Below are 17,906 nucleotides of genomic sequence, written 5' to 3'. Positions count from 1 at the left end.
TAAATTTTAATATTATAAATTATGTTTTAATGCATACAAAAATAAATAGTGTTGAAAAATTAAAAAAAAATTAAATAATTTATTAACAAAATTGATCTAAATGCAAATTCGAATATTTATACAAACATAGTTGTGCAATTTTTCTTTGCAAATGAAGTATAGAAATACGGAAGCGTATCGATTACTGTTGAAATTTATAACTGAAATACAATATTCAGAAGTGAATTAAGGGGATTCTTGAATTTTTGGAATATTTTTTTCACAAGATATAAAATGTATAATATTTTTTATTATTAATTAAGTGATTATTGCTATTTGAATCGTTTGAATAGAAATATGCTGAATAGAATACGCTGATATTGTGATAAAAATGAAAGTAATATAAAGGAATATTATTTTTTTTCCAAAAGAAAAATGCTTATTTTAGCATAAAAATTAAAGTATCAAAATTTTGCAATTCGAATCATTGCATCGTCATAATAATCAAGGAATTTTTCTTTGTTCATTTGTAATTTTTTGTAAAATATAATAGCTATAAATGATTTGATCTTAATAAATAAAATATTGTATTAAAGTGTTTATTGACTTTTTAAAATATGGAAAATACTTATATACAAATATTCAATGTTATTGAACGTTTTCAATTAATATGTACGACGTGTATGTAGTGAAATTATACATTTTATAATTTACTCGACAGATGTGAAAACAACATTGGAAAATCGTTTCATTTTTGTTAACTTGTCCATATATCACGACTAATATTATCGAATACTACTTTCGAATTAGTCTTTATTTTTTATAAATTTTTGAATCAAATGCTGAGCTATAGTTCAGAAGAACGAAATCGCATTTTTCATGTTTTTTCAAAAAAAAAGTTTTTAAACAAAATTTTTATTGTATTTAACTTGTCTAGATAAATCGATTAAATCTTGTGGTATAGCAAGATACAATATTTTATGCAATTGGTATTCAATGGAAAAATTTTTTTTTTTGCAAGTTGGTTGATAATTTGATTTTTTTTATCAACAGGTCGAGCAATTAGTACAGAGACCAGAGATGTCTTAGCAGTTTAGTGTGAAACAATTCAACGACTTGTACTTACTCTAATCTAAAATAAAATTCTGCAAAGAATCAGGGATGTAACAAGGTAGATATACTGTTTCAGAAAAACTTATTATATTTTTAGTTGTTATTTGTTTTTTTGTCTTTTTTTCTTGCTCATTTTCTTTTATTGATCAGCTTCAATAAGATTATTAAATGATATCAGCGAAACATTTCAACAATGTGGATAAAATAATAATTAATTCGATTTTTCGCATTTTAATTATAGTAGATAGGAGAAAAGTTACATTGAAATGGGTTCCTGATTTCTGAGGCGATAAACTGTCATGAAAACAGGAATGATTATCATTTTTAACTTCATTATAGATATCTGACTTCTGAAATGATTATGCGATTAGTTCATACCCATGAATATTTTCATAAAAATATTCATTTCTTTCTTTTTCTTTCTTTCCTTGAAACAATTTTAAAGTGAAAATTATAATAGAAAATTAAAAATTTCATAACAAACTAATCTGTAAACCATATTCATGCGGTTATTGCTCTTTATTTATTCGTAGTTAGAATATAGAATTTCCATCAAAATATCGATACCAATGAATATAATTTTAATTGCGGTTGGGATTAATACAAAATTTACAAGAAGTACATTCATATTTAAATAATAGTTTATCCTCGTGTTTCCGTAAAAGCGAATGAGAACGAAAATTTTTTTATTGTAATCGATTAAAGTTCGTTTCGTAAAATCATATTCATTTTTCTAATAAAACGTATTGATTTCTGAATTACGATTACATAATTTTGATATTATTAGACTTCTCTTCTTTTATAAGCGATTGCTGAAATTTGCGAAGTCTGGTAATTTTAGGAAATTCAATCATAGACAGATCAATTGGTCATCGAAAACGAAAATCAGGATTAAAATCATTATGAGGCGAAATGTAAACGAATTTAATACCGATGAAGATCAAAACTGATCTGAAAAGATTACTTTTTTTAAAAAATTTATTATCCTTCTTAATTCATCTTTTACAAGAATGAAAAAAAAAAAATTAATAAAAAAAGAAATTTTACAAATGTTAAATAATTTCATATATATAATATTTCACGAGTTTCAAAATTTGAATAAATTTCAAACGATCCAGAAATTTCTTTTCCTAATAAATCATTATTGTTGTCAGATAATTTTTTCCATTCCGACTATCTCGAGTTTTAGTGGGAACAATTTGTCTCCGCACATTAGCTTCTACTACATTCACGATGGATTCCTGGAGCTAGTAAACGCGTTTTCGATCGTTTCCGCATAAGCCATAAGCAGAGGAACATAGAGGAAGCTAGCCAAAAGAATACGAAGTAAAGGAATAGTATCCCTACGGGCAAACCTCGTTCGAACTTGCGAATTGTTTCTTGTTCCGATCGTTTCTCGGTAAATTGTTCGGTTTGGCAATGGTAGGTAGCACGTTTGTTCTTTTTTTTTTTTTTTTTTTTTCCGATAAAGATAAAAGAATGGAGAAAACATCTCTCCACCGTCACGCGATTCGAAGGACCGCAGCGGCCAGATGGAATTTCGCCGCATTTTCGCGATACCGAATTATCGAACGCACGTTCGGTTACAACGTAAAACGGCTTTGACATGCAAATCCTTGTTTGAACTTGGTTAAAGGTATTCGCCCCAGATATATATATCTTCTCTTCGACGATTCATAGTAATCAAACGAGATGATTAAAAAGCTACGTATTCATCAAGGAGATATGCGTTCGGTCGAATACGATTTATCAAACCGATATAATTAACTCGGTATACAATTTCGAAATTAGTTGAAAGATAAATAACTGCCCTCTCCTGGCAACCGTATCCCCCCCCCCCCCAGCTCCTCCTATTTTACGTAACATTGGCATTCGCCTATCAGCAAATTCATCGATCCTTGTTCGAAGATGCTAGAACATTTTCGTAACGAATGTCTCTCGACGATTAATAACAAGTACGCGTAATACATTGCGCTATCTCGCATCCGACTATTCACCCGACTATGTTTCTAATCAGTCCACCTGCGAACGAACAGCTGAGCAATTGCCGTGACAATAGTCGTGTCGTAGTTCTGCCTGTTCTCTGAGAGTACACGCGTACTTCAATTTATATATTATACTTATACACGTAACGCTCATGTTACATCGATTCTGATAGCAACTTATTTCTATACACGTCTATAATCACGAATCGCAACTATTGGTACAGGTTTCGCGCGACCGATGGCGCGAGTATCGTGTTGTGTATAATACGCTTTACGAAACATAGTGGTATATAAAGTTGTATATAAATTCACATTCCGGTCGAGGACTCTCGTCGTACCGTTCTCTCGTCGGCTCTCTCTCGTTCTACCGGTTACCAGATCCAGTCCTGAGAAATTCGAAATAAAACCGGCCGATACACACACACCCTGGCCACGATTGCTCTGCCAGCCAATAAACGTGATAAACGTCCGTCCACGGGAAGAGGTTCGCTCGTCGACCGTGACAATTTATCTCCGTAGCCGCTGGTAATGAGGTTGTGATGTCCATGTGTCGCGGTTCCCGACACATCCTCGCGTTCGACCCAAACAAATAACACGGAGGAAGGGGCAGGGCAGAGAGGTCGCGATACGCAACTTTCTGCAATTTCGAACCATAATTTCCCGACCATGCCGCGTGTAATACGCTCGTTGATTCCAGTCAAGCCTCGAAGCGAACTCAGTTTCCATCGAGTTTCCTCGCTTCTATAAACGGCCCGTTTAACCGACGCATTTGACCTTGTAATAAAGTTACACATTATTTCCATGGTGGAGGATATTTATGAGATCCTGAGTTGAACGTCACCGGTAATATCGAAACAAGAGTGGCGTTAAATCGACGCGAGACGATCATGGATAACGTTTGGATATTTACAGCCTTGTTATTTCCCATTCTTCTGGAAGGATGAATAATCTTCGAAACACGAAACCGAACATCGATCGAAACGTAATCCTCGATGAGTTTGTATATACTCGTGCCTCGTTATAAATATACGTGAGTTTGTCACGAATTCTTTCGCATTTTATTCGCTCTTTTGTCGAGTTACGGGGACGTTTCGTTTATATAAAATGATGGGATTCACCCGATCTGCAGTCTGCTTTCTCGACCACGTTCCCGACGACGATTTTCGGGCCGAGCTGTAATGCTGTTTTCCAAGTATCCCCGTTATCATATTATCGCGTTAATTTATCATCGTTTCGAAATCGAATTTCGACATCCTTCGAATCCAATATCGCGGTAATTTAATTATTCGACGTCGGCTAATTGAAGAAGTTTGAACTCGCATTTAAATGCATTGCCAGCCGTGCTACCTGGTTCGGCTAACGTCGAAGAAGCGAGGAGCTTATTTTTTGCCAGATCGATAGAGAAGCAGCCGGTTAAGTTAGCCGTCGGCCGACTAATTGCTTAAACACATTCCGTGCCGCGTCGTCGTTTTTTGCACACCTTTCCATCTGAATCCGCGCGTTTCATCGATTTACTCGTCACGTATGCACGCCAGAAACCTGTATTTTAATGGTGAGCATATTTATTTATTACATACGTGTATTACATACATACACGTTCCCGCGGATTGATCAACGACCACGTCGCCTCTTAATTTTAACAAACGTTATTTTCTCCATAATTGTATTTTGCCACGATCGTACTTGCACCAAGAACTATCTCCATAAAACCTTCTAAACTCAAGGTGTTTTTCAAGGATTAAAGTTGTCGAATCACTTGCGAATTGCGATAATTTCATAGCAATCACCGATCTATCCGGATCTATCCACCGAAACGAGGATCCATTATATCACACGTACACGTCTCGCCTCGAATCGTTATCGAATCAATTTCGCGCACCTGTTCGCCAACAGTTAATTCGTCCCTATCCGAAAATATAACGCTTTAACGTGCTACGTGCCCTCTCACTTCTCCGCAGAGCGTATCCACAGGGAGGAGGAGTTTAATCGCCGGCAGTTAAATTACGGTGCGTTTACATTCGTTCCGTTAAGACGGTGAACGAATTCATGTCATTCCGTGCGAGAAACGATTAATTGTCTATGCATGGAATCGCCCCGGGCAACCACCCCCGGTTTCCAACGATCATTCCGCGTTCAATTATTCGACGCCACGACAACTCGACTCGTTAATGCCTGCGATTGTCGAACGATAATGCGACGATTTATAACCTTTCTATAACCGATTTTTCTATCCTATCGATTCCGTCGTATCTCGTAACACGTAAATTGAAAGCGGAGATGTCGAGTCGCGCGAATCGCGACAAGATTGCTCGCACAAGCGCGAATAGCCAGTTAAGTTGGATCGATACGAAGATTGAAATAATCCTGTCTGTCGTGTCTTTAACGAGCCTCGGCTTTTTCGATTTTTGCACGTGCACCAGCCGTCTGGCGGGGGTATCGGCAAAATCGGCGCTTGCTATAAATCGGAGACGCGAGGGGAGGACAGGAGAGGAGAACAGGCTGGTTTTCTTCCTTCCCTCCCCTTCGAAGAATCTACGACGGAAGCGAGAGAGGAGCGTGGAATCTACAAGGCCTGTCGATCGAAAGAAACGGCAAAAATCGCGCCGACATACCTCGTTAACTCATAAAATCTGTTTTGTTCGAGGGGGCTCGCGATTGAGACACCGCCGTCGAAAAGCTTTTTTGCCGCCCATTTTCCGGCCGAACGAGCCCGGTCGAAGCGGAGGGGTTCAGAGTTACGCTCGTTCCAAGGATATTGCATCGCGACACGAGTGTCGTTCCAGAAAGAAAGATCGACAAATTGGAGAGAGTGGAAATTAAAAATTAATCCCTTGCGCCGCGGAAAGGGGAAGGCAATGATGCCTCGATCGAACATTTTAAGAAAGGAATGAAAAGGGAACGAATGGGTGAACAGAAAGATGGACGAAAAAATTGTCAACGCTCGTTGAAAGAAGCTGCGCTCGAGAAAAATCCTCGCTTTCTCTTGCATACTTATCACTTGCCATCCTCGCGTAAAAGAGACGCTCTCTCGACCATGCGATATCTTCTCGTCGTAGGACGATGCGTGTTACGAATGTCAGAAAGGGAAAAGTCGTTCGTCATCGAGCGATGCAGTGTTTTCTAACATCGTTCTGGTGTAGGAGAGACGGACGCGAAAAGGGAAACGGGCAGGTTGATAGGCACTGGCGCGTAAGCGTGGCCCCGGATTCCTGAACCGGTTTTGGAGAGCAACCGCGGGAGAGCCACCACCATCTTATGGCAGTCGGTTTCTGTCCCTCCACCCATTTCGAAACCCGTTCCCTCCTACCGTGTCTCTACTTGAAGCCACACGACAGGTGCCAGCGGCGTACGCAGGCCCGAAGAACGATCGCCTTTTTATATTTACAGTCTTCGCAACTCAAGACTCTTCCCTTCGTGTTTTCGCCCGTGAGATTAGGCGGAACAATAGCGCAGGCCCGATGCAATCGTGAAAAATGCTAAACAGGGAAAGAAGAAGGCAGAAACGATTCAGATCTGTTTCTGGACGGCGTCGCTTGCTTCTCGCATTCGTAATTGAAAGTTCTGGTTAAACCTGATTTAGGTTTACCTTACGATAGCCAGTTTGATACTCGATCGAGGGAACGATCTGGCAATGCAAAGCGTTGCGGGCAAAAGTACCGATTCGAACAATGGGCGTTCAGGCTTGGAAATTAAGGTAGAGTGAGCCGATTTCGATCTTGGAGAAAGAGAAAGCGAAACAGAGGAAGGGCGAATTCGAATTTCTTTTCGCGAAACCAGTTTCCCCGCTCGGTGGCGATCCTCGATCGACAACATTTCTCGCTCGTTCTCAAATGTTCGCTTCATTATCTCGCGTTGAATGCGAGCGAAAGAATGCGTGTTGCGCGACTGGGAGGAATATAAGCAGGCTCAGGTGGTACCCCACAATCCGTAATATCAGGTGGAGAGATCGGTGGAAAGAAAAAGTATCGTGACTTTGGTTTAACTGGTGGACCTGTTTGGACCAGTGGTTCTTAAGTCGGACGCAGGTCTTTATTCGCGAAACATTTCGATTTGTTTACGTAACGGGACCGAGTCGAACGACGATTTATCACGAGAGAGAGAGAGAGAGAGAGAGCTTTCTGCGGATGGTCGCCGGATCATTTAAAATGGGGAACAACAAACAAGGCTGGCGTGATTCCAAAAACTTGGATTACGATTCCGAAAACTCTTAACTAGTGAATAAATATACATACGTAAATACGGGCGGATGGCGCATTCTAACCTTCCAATTTGGAAATTTGCTCGGTGGAAAAGTTTCCGATTACTTTCTCACCTGAGAAATTACGTTCTTACGTTCCTCGAAGGGAAGAATTCGGTGTAATATGAAATTAGAGGAGGAGAGGCGATGTAATAAAATCCAATAAAGATGAACTACGACGGGGGGGATAAACTATGCATATTTTATCACATTATTTTGGGATCGTTTGAATTAATTACGCGAGATCGTGGAAGATACCGGTTCCCAGCTATCTTAAATCTATTGTCCGACGTTCCATCGTGCTTCAACTTCTTAATTAACGAAAGGAGGAATTTTTGGCATTCCTGTAATTCATTAACATCGTTCTCTTTCGTATACCTTGTTACGAAATACTTCTCGATCGCGATCGCGTCGCAAGAAATCGTGTTTCGCATGGAGAATGTGTGCGTTCCATCGGGAAGGGATCGAAGACGACGATGCCGAAGACTCTAATTGTACGTTCCACGGCTAAAAGCTCGATCGCATTAAATCGTAACGCTATCACGATATCACGTTGGCCTAATAGCTCGCAATAAAGTTATGTACGCGGTATCGTGAATTTCGCGAAGCGCACCGAAACCATCTCCCTTCGTTGCTCGATCTCGGTCAGCTTTGAAGTCTCGCCATCCAGCTTTTGATTTTATTGATTCCGAAATCGTCCATTCTCCATCCGTGATCCTTTAATCTCCCGTATTATCGGTTAGTTTAGTCATTTCGCTGGAACTGGTGTTCCTCGTCTCTTTCTCTTCGAATTTCGAATTAGATCGTTGCTTTCCAAAATAAACGGTACAGCAAAGCATTACCAGTGCAGATTATATATATATATATAGAGGGAGAGAGTTTATTTCGCTATAACGAGTTTAATGTTTCATTTAATTTCATTCTATTTTTCATGTTTATATTTATATTTTATGGTTGAACAACCTCTGTTCCTTAAATAATTTCTTAAATATATTTGTATCGAAATTATTTCGTTCCTTTTAATAAAGATAATTCCGTTTTTACCTCGTCAATTATATGCGCTTTCAAGCGCTTTTCGATTCAATTTATATTCAGATTTTCGTTTTTCAATTAAATTTCAAAGTCAATAATAAATTAGAGAAGAGGGAACCGAAGATTCTTCTTGGAAAGGAAGGAAGGAGGAGGAGAGAAAAGTTGTTGGCGAATGAGGAGGATGAAACGACAAAAGAATCATTTTCTCCCTGGTGGCAGGAAACTGATCCACGGGGAGATGATCGCCGCGTGATCGAAGAACGGTTTTTCGTGGAAAAGTTCTGGAGTCTTCGAAGAAAGTCAGTCAACGATGGTCGAGCCATCGTGTGATCGAGTTACAAGGGCGAGGCCTCTTAACCGGCGAGTCCTCGACGGCGTCATTCAACGGATATACAGCAAAGTAAACGTTTATTTAGAAGATATCATCTCCACCTTTCTCGAGTCGAGTAGACTCGCCTTCGCCCGCGTCGCGAAGGGATGCTCTCTCCCGCCAACATAATCTGCGCCAAAGTGTTTACCCGTGGATACGCGATCGCAGATTGCATCTAATCTCAGCCGCTGTATCGCGGCTGCTGCTACCATCACACTTGCTCCTTGGCACCTTGGCGGGAATTTCGAAAAATCGGGAAGGAAAATTGTCTGTTAGTTTGAAAATTCTTTGTTCTTCGCGCGATTCTTCGATTTTCAAGCATCCTTTTTGTCCTTTTGAGAGAATTCGTGTACGCGATGAACTTTCGATTTCCACGTAATTGTGCTTCTCCGTTATTTGAAAAATTGTCTCTCGCGCCGTCTTTAAAAAAAAAATTTAATCCATTTCGAGTTATCTGGTCGGTAATCGAGAGAGCGTTTTTCATATCTTCGCCGGCGTTAGAAGAAGAATTGAAGATGATAAAAATTTGATCAACTCCTTAAGATATATTCGTTTTAATAATCCGCATGCACGGACAACTCAGACGAGGTGAATTTTAAAATTTTCTTTCGTGTAAAAGTAAGAAGAATATTCCCCTGTAATCATCGTAATCGAAAGTTTACGTATAAATTTCGAATATTTTAAATGTTGTCAAAATTTTTTATACGAACGTAATAATGAATCTACTCGTTGTCGAACAATTTTATATAACGTAGTTTTATCACAAGTACAAAATATAATAATAAAAAATAGTCATGAGAACAATTGATAGATGCAGCGGGACGATTCATTCGTTTATGGAAAAAAAAAAAAAAAAGAAAAAGAAAAAGACATTTTAATCGATACTTGTGTCGAATTACCACGACGTCTTGGCGGAGGGATCGACCGTAATAATTAATCGACGTCTTCTTGGCGTTAACTTTTACGACGTATCGGTCAACGCGGGTGATCAATCGAAGGAAAGGAAGGAGTGGAAAGCCCATAATTCAAGTGACGCGTAAATCCGATTAATGAGGAAAGCACCAGCGTTCATCAATTATTTATTTATCGGCGCGCCCTGTTCCGCCTCGGCCTACGATGCTAAAGGGGTTAATATCTTTGGGAAATTGGAATGTATTATTTAACGAACGGCAGCGATTAAATCGCGCTTTATTTAACCGCGCACTGATTGAAATGAAATTTCGCTTTGCCGGAGATTCTCTCGAGCTTCTCTCGAGTATGCACCCTTGAAATTCAGGGGGGGCATAATCGAGTCGAGTGGTTTTTAAAAGTGTTTTTCGTACGATTTCAAAAGTCGATTCCGCCTCTCCTTTCCCATGCATTTCCACTCGCTTTGGGTGTGGTTGCCGCGATTGCGGTATCGGATCGGAATGACCAACGTAAGTATCCATTTCATGTCGAACGAGTTAATACGCTTGCAAAATTGGAATATTATTTAATGAACTACCACCGGCCTAATGGGATTGCGCGTGGTATAACAGCGCAATTTCGCTACCCCTGTATTCATGCTCTACGTACCTACATAATTGATAGAAACAGATGTACCCGTGATGTACATCAATTTCATACAATTGAAAATTAATTCGCCGATACGCGATTATCATTATCATTCTTTACTTCGAAAGCCTGTTTCGAGAGAGAGCATCGTGTACGATTCACGTGGTCGAAAAAAATCCTCTAATTTCACGATACGTATTTTTCCTTAATCGAAAGTTATTCGATTCTATGGTTCAACGAGGGGCCATGGGTATAACTGAATCGCGAATAAATTTACTTAATAAATTTTAATTTCGTCGCGCGTTTTATATATTTTTTTTTTTTTTCGAAACGAGCGCCGAACAAAATGGAAAAATTTTTTCAACACTCTTATTTATCGTTAATTTCTCGAAATGTTGGAAACGTTTTTCAACATTCGGGGACGGAGTTGATGTAAACGGGGAGGATGTGTACCGATCGCATAATTCTCGGTCGAATCGTTTGGCCGCGGCGTGGGAATGCATTGGGAAAATTTGCTTAACGGCAGCTGCAACCGGAGTCGGCCGGAGGAGAGGAGAAGACCCTCGGGCCAGCGACGATTCCTCTTGACCGTAGCGACAAGAGATATCAAGAGACATTGTTCGCCGGCGAAGCGAGAAAAGCGGAGGAAACAGGAGGACAGTGGAGGAATTGGAACGGAGGAATCAAAGGGAGGAACGGTAACGAGAAGAGGAGCAAGAGAAAACGCGGAGACGTACGCGTGGCTCGCGAGGGATGTAAGGAAAAAAAAGGGAGAGCAAGAAGACGAGACGAGAAGGACGGAAAAGAGGGAGAAGGTGGACGAGGAGGACGAAGAAGAAGAAGAAGAAGGAGAAGAAGAAGTGGTGGTATAATGTCCCGGACGTAAAACGGGCGAGGAAACAGCGGCTGTGCTCTCGGCCTCGGCTCAATTAAATGATCGTCTTCTCCTCGAGGGTCTCGGTAGAGGCACCAGCCATTAATTTCGAAACATGGGGAACAAAGGGTCTACCTCGGAAATATTCTTTTTTTCTCTCGTTTTCTCTCCCCCTCACTCGCCCCATCTTTCTCTTCCCCCCTCCTCTTCTCTTTCGGTCCACACTCCCTCTTCCTCTGGACTCGGCCTCCTTTTACCATCTCGACCTGCCGCCAAGAGGAGCGAGATGGCTTAACGAGTAGGACGAAGACGCGATTTCGTGTATCTCTCGGCGAAGAAGAGGAGGAGGAAGAGGGAAAAGGAGAAGGCAGCAAACGCCGCAACCTGCTCAGCCTGCGGCTACGTTTCTCTTTTCCTGCGGTAGCAAGAGCCTCTATCAAACCACGCTTCTTCTCCTACTCTCTCTTTCTTTTCTATCCACCGTCTTCGTTTTCTCGTCTTCCTCCCTTTTCCCTCTCTCCGGCTCTCCTCGATCGCGTTCCCCCTCTCTTTCGCCTCGCGCTTGCAACATCCCCCCACGTATACGGTGTGCGCATAAGGCTGCCCTCACATCGCACATTAATATTCCAGTAAAAGTAGCAAGGGTCGTCTAGGCGTGGCCAACGTGTCTAGCAATACTGTACCGGTCCGATCTGTTCCTTTTCTCGCATTTCTTTTCGCTTCTTTTCTTCTTCTTCCTCTTCTTCTTTTTTTCCTCTCGGTTCACCCTTCCGTCGTTTACCTCCTCGACTCCGTCCTCCATTTTACTCGCTTACGTTCTCGCTCGATGAAAAAAAGATGTATCTCGCGTTCGCCCGATATGAAATTTTTCGTCGTCGTACGAGAAAGAGAGAAAAAAAAACGATAAATGTACTTACGGTTTATTACACGACGATCGACGAGGTCGTTTTTAACGAGCGTTACGATATTTTCAATCGAGAGAAAATTGGAAAGGTGATCGGGGAGGAGGTGTTCGAATAGGAGGAAACGGAATAATCGCGCGTCCTAGATTGAAAATAATCGATTTTAACGCGTTCCTGTATTAATGAAAGTTCGGGTTCCTTTTTTTTTTTTCTTCTACTTTTTATCACCCCGGTCTATCATCCCGTTAAATCCCGCGGGCGTGGAGAGATGTAAAGGAAAGATGCGCAATCTTGGGTTTTATCTCGTACACGGTTATAATAAGAGGCCTTCTTTCTCGTAGGTGTTCCTCGCCGTGAGGTAGACAGCTATATCGTTATATTATGTTGAATTTTCTGGCTTAATATAGAGAGGCTTAAAAGGGATGTAATTTTAAATTTGCGACGGACCGTTTCGGCTATTTGCCGAGGATATCCTGGGAGAACGATATTAGAAATATTCGTTTCGAGATCCTGCCCATCGTCGATTCCATCGTGCGTCCATCACGTTACTCGTAATACGTACGCGGCACACGTATGGTCACGGTAGTAAATACATCCCCGAATCTTTTATTTAAAATTGCCAACGCGAGTACTTCTCCTCTCCTCATTTCTTCTTCCTCTTCTTCCCTCGTATTCCTCGCGGATACGATATTCAAGATAAATCTACCGTGGCATTTTAATTAATCACTCCAGAGAATATCTTTGTCCGGGGAGGACGGAAACGGAGGACAACAACCGGCGAAGCTCCCGTCGTCACCGTGTCTGCGCAGGCGAAATTTTTGCGACGGACGTCGAGGCGAAAGAACATTTTCTGAAATATTCAAGACACACGGGCGAAGTTTAGAAAGGGATGAGGATTTTGCGTTTGTTGTTCCGTTTTCACGACTTACGTGTCCGGTTGTTTCTCCTCTTGTTTCTGCTCTCGCATCCACCTCGTATTTATCGTTATCCCGACGCCGACACGGTGTTACACAAGTTAACTTTAAATTAAAGCCTCCCTTAAAACCGGGGAAAATGCCAGTTAAACTCGTTCGACCGATCGTAAAAAGATCCACCGCACGCCATATTTCTACGCCATACTGGTTTCCCCTCGATGATATATTTCTCGCCGTTCTCAGCGAGAATGTGCGCGTACGCGTTACGCGTGTTCGCTATTTTGCCGCAATGTGCACCGGATCCGATTAAACACTCGGCCGTGGAACGTTGGCATTCTTCGATACGATGTATTAATTCCCTCCCTCCTCCCCCCCCCCTCCCCTCCCCCTCCTCGTATTTAACCGATTCATCTCCCCGTTACGAAGGTGGTTACGAGCTTTGACCATCCATCGTCGACAAAAGTCCTATTGTACCGAAATCGTATCGACACGACGCATCGTCACGTCGCATTTAGAAGATTTTTGTCTGTTTGAGCGGATGAACGACCGTTTAAACGGTACAAAGTTAATCCGGTTTAATCGACCATTCGACGAAACGTCGAATCATTACGTTGCGTGGAATCGTATTAAATACCGCAGAAGAAGCTAATTTCGTTCGAATGTTCATTTGCAATTTGCAATCCTACGTGCAACTGACCGCATTAATTTCGCTAACTGATACCGACATACCAATTAAGAACTTACACTTATATAACGGGTCGAGCGGTGGCCCGACTCCGTTCGCTTAGCACCCGATTAACAGTGCACACCTATGCTTCTCCACTCGCGGATGTGTCTACACAAGTCTACCCTCCGTCCTCTGGGAAATTTTCTGAAAACACGCAGTTTATGCTTGCGTCCGGAAAATATCTAATACTGCGGACATACTCGTTTTGATGACTCCATCCCTCTGCCGACCACACGTGTGTCAGATCTCCAAGAGTTATCGGTTTTAATTAAATTTTCTCTCTCTCTCTCTTTTTTTTTCTTTTTTTTTTTTTCTGCGATTCAAAGTCGCCTCCGCGTAAACAACTCGACGTTGTTTATTCTCCTTTGGTAAACTCAACATCGTACCTGAAACAATCTTTCAATCACGTATGGATGTTTTTCTCGCGTTAGAGAGATCGAAGAGATAAATCGTTAGATGAGATTGATGATTAATTTCCCCCGATTAAATCGTATAAATCGAAAAGCACGTTCGAACGAGAGGGATTATCCCGAGCAGGGTGTAACAAAGGTGTAAGGACCGGTGCGAACGAGGTTTACGACGCTCTAACACAACGTGGCTTACGGCCCACTAAAAAAATAGATTAAATTACACGCGAGCGGCAGTTTCGTCTGGCGGGAGGGAGCTTTGTCTCGGAGATCAAACATCTCGAAGTTGATAGAAGCCTCGAAGATAAATTTGTTCGTCTCGATCCCGTACATTACGATGTTCGTCAAAAATAAAAAGAAAAAGGGAGATGAAAGGAAAAGGAAAAAGAAAGGATAAGGAAAGGAGAGAGAGAGAGAGAAGAAACGAATTGCTAGCGTGAAATTGTTGCAGATAGACAGAGAATAGAGAGAGAGAGAGAAAGAGAGATGGACAGGTAGGAAACAAATGTGATTCGCCCGGACGGGCAATTTACAGCTCGAAGAATATGGCTTGGCGTGTAAACCGCATTGAAATTCACGGCGAGCACGGAACTGTAGCGGGGTTGAACTATGGGCAAGCTGTTGCAACTTGCTGTTTTCTCTCCAACCCCTGGCCAGCTCGTTCCCCTCTTTGTTCGTGCCATCGTCCTCAACCTGTCTCCGTCTGGTTGCCATTTAATTCTCACCGTGCGCTCCCTTCGGCATCCATTTAAAATCCCCGGGTGGCGCACCTATCAGGTGGCCTATACGTTCATACGCGTGGAATTCCTATGTCGGGGCGGAAAGACGCTACCGGAAATCGTTTGTACGCCTGCCTCGGACGTACGCCCTCCACTGTGTACCAAACCCGTACCTCCTCTCAACCGCTATAAACGTGATAAAATTCTATTGCGTTTCGTGTTTCCACGTGTCTGCATCTTATTTACGAGGTGGACGAGGAGACGAGGGAAGGAATAACCACCATCTTTTGACGAACTGTTGCTTCTTTTGTTTCTTCTTCCCTTTGAAACAACTTTGTAAAGAATACTCTCCACTCCGTTTCATTCTTACGATGCTTAGAGCTCGTTTAAACGAAATAAATCGTTTTCGTGAGATTCGAAGATAGAAATGGAAAGATTCAAAATGGAAAGATAAACGACGAGGTGTAATTGATATATCAACACATGGTGAAAATTACTTGGACGACGATCACTCGTTTTCTTCTTTTTTTCGCATGCTTCGTAGCGTGGTAGAAAGATCGGTATCGAATGGTACGGTTCGCCGAGCACGTCGACGCGATCTCTCGATCGAAGGAAATCGATGCTTGCCTCGAAGGAAATACGGTCTCGATGAAAGAGGTCTCGTTGTTCTGATTACGTTGTTTCACCGCTTCACATTCATCCGCTTCGAGCTCGCCAGAATCGACTTTCATCACGACCATCTTCGTTTCTTCTCTTCTCCTCCGGATATAGACACGTTTAAATCGACTTAATAAATCCCCGTTTTCAAAAATTTCCAATCTTTCAAATCAAATTTGCCCGATATATTTATACACCACCTGTATATAAAACTATGGCGGATAATAATAGCAGATAATATGGAATAACTAAAGTAAATAGGATCGTTTACGGTTTCCATCGTTTCTCTCATCGCCGAACCGCAGGATACCGGCATTTTGCCATATACCCTTTAGTAACAGGATTGCGGATAATTAGGACGACCGAGAAGTATTATTATTAATCATCGTTAAATCCAACTTAGTTTTGCTTCTAATTCCGAGTTCCCGTTACCTCGAGGCTGCTTACCTCGAGGTCTCCGTCCGAACGTTTCTCCGGCCACCGTTTATTCCCATGTTGATACATCGATGATACCCGTGTAAGATGTATAGATCCCCGTCTGTGTATACACAGAAAATTTCTACCTACGCGTGTACACGCATCAGACGAACGAGTTAAGTATAATGCGAGCAACGTGGCGCAACATCGTCTACGTTCGATCGCTGCGTGTAGCTCCGTGAGATTTATTCGTAATTTTCTGCCATGTATCCCGATATCCCATTTCGCGTTGATACATCGGAGAGAGGAAGTCGGTAACCTTCGAATCGAGCAGGTGGCTGAACGGCGGGCCCTCTTGTATTTTGACGATTAGTTCTGGACCCCGCTTCTTCGATGCACGGAGGCTGCTGTTTCAGCTCCTTTCCCTCGAAACAGGGCCGCATCGCACAAGGATCGAACTCGGCGAGTGAACGTTCGTGAACGCTCGCCAAGAAACCGCGTTGAAAGTAAAAATTATCGAGTTTCGTTTTTTCGTTTCTCTCCATTTTCCTTTCTTTTTCCTATCCGTTCATCGTCGAATTTTATTCGCGATAAGAATGGATACGGCGAGGCTTTTATCGCCACGAACGATAGGTGAGATACAAAAAAGATTGATACCCGACCATTTGGAAGCTAAGGTACCGCGGGGTAAAACGCGTACCGTTTATTCTCCGCTCTTCGTACATCTTGCATAAACATCTCGCGCAATAATATTTTACGCAGCCGCTCGTAAAGAAACTTTATGGCCCACCATTTTTCCGCGTTCCGTTCCTTTTTCTTCCTTACCACCGTATTCACGCTGGAACTTCGTTAATGGCCACACTAATTTTGACGTTAGTGCCTATCGTTCTTAGCACTTATCGCCGCGACATCTTGCGTTCACCGCCTTTTCATTCGTGCCAACTTTCCATTCTATCACGTACGCCAGCAATCCGTCTAAACGGCCGCGATTAAAGAGAAGAATGTATGTATCAAGCTCGAAAACAGGGAAAATCCTCGGCAATCTAGTTCCAACCAAACAAATTCTGGTCGTTAAACTTCTCCAAAATCTCTACTCGAACATTTTTTTCTTATATGCTTCTGGCCGAAAACTCGTTCGTCCGAAAAATACAGAGCTACCGTGTCCGCGTCGACAATTAAACCGAGAAAGGAAAATTGTTGGGACTAAAGAGAGAGAAAGAGAGAGAGCATTTCTCGAGAACGAGTCGGCCAGCATCCAGCCTGATGAATCCGATCCTGGAAATCAAGACGAGCAGTCGCCTTGGCGATGGTACGAAGCGACGATGTTGCTGCACAATACATGCACTTGCCGTCGGGGAAAGGTAGACGGCCGCGACCTTGATGCGCGTGGTTCTCGCGTGCCCGAAGCTGCACGAACGATCACGAACTCGGCCGAAGCCGAGGATAGGCGAGAGTGCGCCTATGCCCGGAGAAAAGTGGTTGGCCGCTAAGGGTTCTCCACTCCTCTCTTCTCCCTTTCCCACCTTCACCCGTCCACCTTCCTGTCCTATTCGCTCACCTGGCCGCTTTTTCTATCCTCTCTCGACCGACTCACCGTATCTCTCTCCCCCTTCCTCCTCCCTCATCCCGTGGAGTTCTTGCTCGGCTCGAAGGTGAGGGGAAGTTGCTCGTGCCTGAAGCTTCACGGAAGCTGGAACGACTATCGGGCCGCGCGATAGTCGAGCTCGACTAGCTGCTAGGATGGGACCGGTATTTCAACTTAACCGGCCAGTCATCCGGACCGGCAGTGTCGCTCAACCGTGGCAAGCCTTTCCGCTCTTATCCTATCGGAGAATTATGTCCCCGTAGTTCCAGAACATCGTTCTCTTCGTTTCAAATTGCTCTCGTATTGGTCTGTGTACACTAATTTCTTTTTTTCTCTCTTTCTCTCTCTTTCTATCTCCCGTCATTATACCAACACTCGTTGCATCAACTTCCACTTACTAATCACCTTACGCCTTATATAATCACCAACGGTGAAACGATCTCTCCGACGGG

At 42.4% G+C, this 17,906-nt stretch overlaps 1 long non-coding RNA gene across 2 annotated transcripts in view; it reads left to right on the top strand.

Moving 5' to 3' along the window:
* LOC147657859 (uncharacterized) overlaps positions 1-17,906 on the top strand; it is a 44,019-nt gene that overhangs the window by 716 nt on the left and 25,397 nt on the right. The window contains exons 3-4 of one of the 2 annotated variants that reach the window (XR_015291721.1): positions 1,033-1,150; positions 1,934-2,213. This is a non-coding gene — a long non-coding RNA (uncharacterized LOC147657859). Of the gene's footprint in view, positions 1-1,032; positions 1,151-1,933; positions 2,214-17,906 lie in introns of those variants that run through there. The other variant, XR_015291720.1, reaches the window with a different exon arrangement.

Source organism: Apis florea, unplaced genomic scaffold, assembly GCF_048593485.1.
Source record: "Apis florea isolate Af1SG1 unplaced genomic scaffold, ASM4859348v1 contig_2495_pilon, whole genome shotgun sequence".
Classification (NCBI taxonomy): domain Eukaryota; kingdom Metazoa; phylum Arthropoda; class Insecta; order Hymenoptera; family Apidae; genus Apis; species Apis florea.
The sequence above is the reverse complement of the archived record's forward strand: the minus strand, read 5'-3'. Positions and strand labels throughout refer to the sequence as shown.